This window comes from Oncorhynchus nerka, linkage group LG7 (genome assembly GCF_034236695.1).
Source record: "Oncorhynchus nerka isolate Pitt River linkage group LG7, Oner_Uvic_2.0, whole genome shotgun sequence".
NCBI lineage: Eukaryota > Metazoa > Chordata > Actinopteri > Salmoniformes > Salmonidae > Oncorhynchus > Oncorhynchus nerka.
This window is the reverse complement of record NC_088402.1, coordinates 89266070-89272346: the sequence shown is the minus strand read 5'-3', so window position 1 is coordinate 89272346 and position 6277 is coordinate 89266070.

The window sequence follows — 6277 nt, the reverse complement described above, 5'->3', positions numbered from 1 at the left end:
TGGAAAGCCTTCCCAGAAGAGTGGAGGCTGTTATAGCAGCAGTGTTCCAACATCTAGTGGAAAGCCTTCCCAGAAGAGTGGAGGCTGTTACAGCAGCAATGTTCCAACAACTAGTGGAAAGCCTTCCCAGAAGAGTGGAGGCTGTTACAGCAGCAATGTTCCAACAACTAGTGGAAAGCCTTCCCAGAAGAGTGGAGGCTGTTATAGCAGCAATGTCCCAACATCTAGTGGAAAGCCTTCCCAGAAGAGTGGAGGCTGTTATAGCAGCAATGTTCCAACATCTTGTGGAAAGCCTTCCCAGAAGAGTGGAGGATGTTATAGCAGCAATGTTCCAACAACTAGTAGAAAGCCTTCCCAGAAGAGTGGAGGCTGTTACAGCAGCAATGTTCCAACAACTAGTGGAAAGCCTTCCCAGAAGAGTGGAGGCTGTTATATGAAGCAAAGGGGGACATACTTTTGGTCATGTAGTGTATCTACTAAAGTCATGTTCGGTAGGCAAGCTATTTCTCTGCCAGTAATTGGCTCTGCCTTGACAGTTAGTAAAATATACATTTTCATAAACTGCCATTAATAGTATTGATAGTATGCATCACCATATCACTCCTTTATATGGGTGAGAAGACCAGAAAGACATCCACAATAGTGATGTATATGACTGCTACTCCTTTAGGTATATCTCAACTCCTCCACCGGTACTAGACCTATAGTAGGCCTATTGTCCAATCAAATCCATACACATATTTAGCAGATTTGATTTTGGAATGTTTCCCCTCTCTTCACCTCCCATCTACTCTGTCATCTCTGTCATCTGGAGATGTTCGTTGAATAGATTGATTCTATTTGAGAGAGTCCTCTGGGATTTGTGTGTGTGAGCACATACTTTAATTTTTTTTTAACTAGGCAAGTCAGTTAAGAACACATTCTTATTGATAATGACGACCTAGGAACAGTACCTGTCAGCAACAGGTGTGGCTGAAATAGCGGACACCCCATTTGAAAGGGGTGTCCACATACTGTTGGTGATGTAGTGTACTTTATAACGGTCAAGTTGGAAACCACAACGCATCTAAATGAGGAAAAAGAGAGGCCTCAAAGCATTACATCTGATGTGAATCAGTAGGAACATAGTAGGGGTTCACAGCAGTAACCACCAGGTGGAGTATGATCCAAAGAAAAGAGGTGGAAGCGCAGCACTCTAACAAGGAAGGAGTTGGCCAGGGCTTGGCCAGGGCTTGGCCAGGGCTTGGCCAGGGCTTGGTCAGGGCTTGGTCAGGGCTTGGCCAGGGCTTGGTCAGGGCTTGGTCAGGGCTTGGCCAGGGCTTGGTCAGGTCTTGGTCAGGGCTTGGTCAGGGTTATGACCAAGGTCATTCTGATTTCCCCCAAATTCTACCCTTTTCATATCAGTTTGGCAAAAGACATCAGTAAGACTCATTTCCTTACAGAAATGCAGTTGATTGTAATAATTCACTATGAGTCATGTATACTGGAAGAATGAGACATATATACTGGAAGTATTTAAAAAATATATATATAATATTTAACCTTTATTTAACCAGGCAAGTCAGTTAAGAACAAATTCTTATTTACAATGACGGCCTACCCAGGCCAAAACCGTAACCCGGACGACACTGGACCAATTGTGCGCCGCCCTATTGGACTCCCACTCACTGCTGGTTGTGGCGTAGCGGTCTAAGGCACTGCACCTCAGGCCGGTGTAGGCCGTGATTGGCCGGTGTAGGCCGTGATTGGCCGGTGTAGGCCGTGATTGGCCGGTGTAGGCCGTGATAGGCCGTGATTGGCCGGTGTAGGCCGTGATTGGCCGGTGTAGACCGTGATTGGCCAGTGTAGGCCGTGATTGGCCAGGTGGCCGTGATTGGCCAGTGATTGGCCAGTCTAGGCCGTGACAGTGTAGGCCGTGATTGGCCAGTCTAGGCCGTGATTGGCCGGTCTAGGCCGTGATTGGCCGGTGTAGGCCGTGATTGGCCAGTGTAGGCCGTGTTTGGCCAGTGTAGGCCGTGATTGTAAATAAGAAATTGTTCTTAACTGACTTGCCTAGTTAAATGAATGTTAAATTAAAAAAATATAAAGTACAGTGCATTTGGAAAGTATTCAGACCCCTTGACTTTTTCCACATTTTGTTACGTTACAGCCTTATTCTAAAATTCATAAAATAGTTTTTCCCCCTCATCAATCTACACAGAATACCCCATCATGACAAAGCAAAAACAAGTTTTTAGACTTTTTTGAAAATGTTAGCAAACTGAAATATCACTTTTACATTTTTTTTCAGTATTCAGACCCTTTACTCAGTACTTTGTTGAAGCACCAACCTTTGCACACCTGTATTTGGGGAGTTTCTCCCATTCTTCTCTGCAGATCCTCTCCAGCTGTCAGGTTGCTGCGCAGCTATTTCCTGGTCTCTCCAGAGATTCAAGTCCGGGCTCTGGATTGGCCACTCAAAGACATTCAGAGACTTGTCCCGAAGCCACTCCTGTGTTGTCTTGGCTGTGTGCTTAGGGTCGTTGTCCTGTTGGAAGGTGAACCTTCGCTCCAGTCTGAGGTCCTGAGCGCTCTGGAGCAGGTTTTCATCAAGGATCTCTGTACTTTGCACCGTTCATCTTTCCCTCGATCCTGACTAGTCTCCCAGTTCCTGTCGCTGAAAAACATCCCCACATCATGATGCTGCCACCACCATGCTTCACATTAGGCATGGTGCCAGGTTTCCTCCTCCTGCTGAGGAGTTGCTTCTGTCTGGCCACTCTACCATAAAGGCCTGATTGGTGGAGTGCTGCAGAGATGGTTGTCCTTCTGGAAGGTTCTTCCATCTCCACAGAGGAACTCTGGAGCTCTGTCAGAGTGACCATCAGGATCTTGGTCACCTCCCTGACCAAGGCCCTTCTCCCCTGATTGCTCAGTTTGGCTGGGTGGCCAGCTCTAGGAAGAGTCTTGGTGGTTCCAAACTTCTTCCATTTAAGAATGATGGAGGTCACTGTGTTCTTGGGGACCTTCAATGATGCAGACATTTTTTGGTAACCTTCCCCAGATCTGTGCCTTGACACAATCCTGTCTTGGAGCTGTACGGACAATTCCTTTGACCTCATGGCTTGGTTTTTGCTCTGACGTGCACCGTCAACTGTGGGACCTTATAGACAGGTGTATCCCTTTCCAAATCATGTCCAATCAATAGAATTTACCACAGGTGGACTTCAATCAAGTTGTCGAAACATCTCAAGATTGATCAATGGAAACAGGATGCACCTGAGCTAAATTTCTCTCAGAGCAAACGGTCTGAATACTTATGTAAATAAGGTATGTTTTTTAATACATTTGCACAATTGTTGTTTTTTTAACTGTTTTTGCTTTGTCGTCATGGGGTATTGTGTGTAGATTGATGAGGGAGGAAAAATAACTTAATCCATTTTAGAATAAGGCTGTAACGTAACAAAATGTGGAGAAAGGTCTGTATACTTCCCGAAGGCACTGTATATATTGGAAGTATATGAACAGTATATTGATGTATTTTCACAGTATTGCATTACAATATTGCTTAATAATACAGATAAATAGCATCTATGAATGTCTGCAGTTTCTAAAATACAGAATTAATGTGTTGACTGTGTGTTATACCCATAACCTAGAAGGATAATCAACTGTAGACAATGGTGACAGGAAGTTCCTTAAAGTTCCTTAAAGGAATGAACCGACCAACCTCAATGAAGGATTCAGCTGGGCCAGCAGCCATGTACTGTAAAAACTGCTGATTGAACATCTATCTTGGCAAGTAGCCTAGTGGTTAGAGCATTGGACTAGTAACCGAAAGGTTGCAAGTTCGAATCCCCGAGCTGACAAGGTACAAATCTGTCGTTCTGCCCCTGAACAGGCAGTTAACCCACTGTTCCTAGGCCGTCATTGAAAATAAGAATTTGTTCTTAACTGACTTGCCTAGTAAAATAAAGGTCAAATTAAAAAATGTAAAATTAAAGTAGGTGCAACGTTGACGTAGGGAGTCAGGAAGGCAGGCAGTTTAATAATAATGAACGAATCAAAAACAAGAGAAACGTCTGACAAGGAAACAGAACCAATACTGCCTGAAGAGTGACGCTAGATAAAGGGGAAGTAATCAGGGTGGTGATGGAGTCCAGGTGTGTGTAATGAGGGTTGCCAGGTGTGTGTAATGAGGGTTGCCAGGACCAGTGATGAGTAGACCAGCGATATCGAGTGCCGGAGAGGGGGAGTAGACATGACAGTACACCCCCCCCACGATGAGTGGCTACAGGCGCAGGACGATGCTGGTCAGGAGGACAGCTCTGAGTACGAGGAGCGGGCTGGACGGTGAAGGTGGAATTCTTGGGTGAGGTTGGGATCTAGAATATCGTTCACCAGAACCCAGCACCGCTCCTCTGGACTGTACTCCTCCCAGTCCTCCAGTTACTGGAGCCGACCCCCACGACATCGAGAGATCTGACAGCATAGGCAGGGCTCCCCTCGATGTCCAAGGGAGGAGGAGGGGGTTGTGGGGGACGGCATCAGCCAGGGGACAAGGAACCACCGGCCTGAGGAGGGAAACATGAAAAGAGGGTGAGATCCGGTAGTTGGTGGGGAGCTGTACTCTGCAAGTTTCCTCGTTTACCCTTCCGGAGGACCTAGAGTCCTGGCCCACAAACCCAGGACTCCGCTTCTTCAGGTCAGGCAGAGCGGCAGTTTCCTGGTGGAGAGCCAAACGCGGTCACCAGGATGGAACACGGGAGCTCCACTGCGGTGGCGATCCGCCTGCTCTTTCTGACAGCGGACCATACCTCTTCTGCGCGCCTGAACCACTCGTCCACCGCAGGAGCTTTGGTCTGGCTTGGGGTCATGGAGCTTTGGTCTGGCTTGGGGTCATGGAGCCAGGGTCAGCTGATAACCCAGAATACATTGGAAAGGAGTCAGCCCGGTGGAAGAGTGACGCAATGAATTCTAGGCTTATTCAGCCCAAGGAAGGAATCGGGCCCACTCCCCCGGTCGGTCCTGGCAGTGACTCCTCAGGAACCTCTCAGCTCCTGGTTCATCCTCTCCACCTGCCCGTTTGATTGAGGCCAATACCCGGAAGTGAGGCTGACCGTGGCCCCCAGCTTTTCAATGAAAGCCTTCCGTCGTACACGTGATGGGAATTGGAGGCCACGATATCCTCCGGAAGACCTGCTGGAACAGTGCCTCAGTGACCTGGAGAACAGTAGGGAGACCAGAGACAGGGATGAAACTGCATGATTGAGAATCTGTCGACAACCACCAAAATGGTGGTGAATCCATCGGAGGGGAGATCAGTGACGAAATCAATGGACAGATGAGACCAGGGACGAGGGGCACAGGGAAGGAGTTTTAAATGAGTAAATACTGAACAACCAGGGACGCAGAGGCACAGGGAAGGAGTTTTACCTGAGTACATACTGAACGACCAGGGACGCAGAGGCACAGGGAAGGAGTTTTACCTGAGTAAATACTGAACGACCAGGGACGCAGAGGCACAGGGAAGGAGTTTTACCTGAGTACATACTGAACGACCAGGGACGCAGAGGCACAGGGAAGGAGTTTTACCTGAGTAAATACTGAACGACCAGGGACGCAGAGGCACAGGAAAGGAGTTTTACCTGAGTAAATACTGAACGACCAGGGACGCAGAGGCACAGGGAAGGAGTTTTACCTGAGTAAATACTGAACGACTAGGGACGCAGAGGCACAGGGAAGGAGTTTTACCTGAGTAAATACTGAACGACCAGGGACGCAGAGGCACAGGGAAGGAGTTTTACCTGAGTAAATACTGAACGACCAGGGACGCAGAGGCACAGGGAAGGAGTTTTACCTGAGTAAATACTGAACATGAGTCGACAGTGTGCAACGTGAAATAGAGGGAGCACTGGAGTAGGAAGCCACGGCATTTGGATTGGGACCTGTCCTATTTGTCCGGGAGGGATAAGCGGGCATCGCTGACCTGGGCGGACTGTTGGATGGGCTGAGGTGCTGGCTCGACTTGTGGTAGAGAATCCTCCGCATGTTTGGAGTTGACGCCCCTCTAGGGAATGTCGAGAGGTTGAAGAACACGGAGGACCTCATCCGTAGCCGTCCCCAGTTCTGCCAGTTAGTCGTGGTGTTGGCGAAGTAGGTGTCCCTGGTCGCTGACCATCTAGGAGATGTCCTGATTAACTGCTGCTTCCATTTGTTGAGGCTGTATTCGGTAACGTTGACGCAGGGAGTCAGGTAGTTTAATAATAATGAATGTAGACCTATAAAACAACAAGCG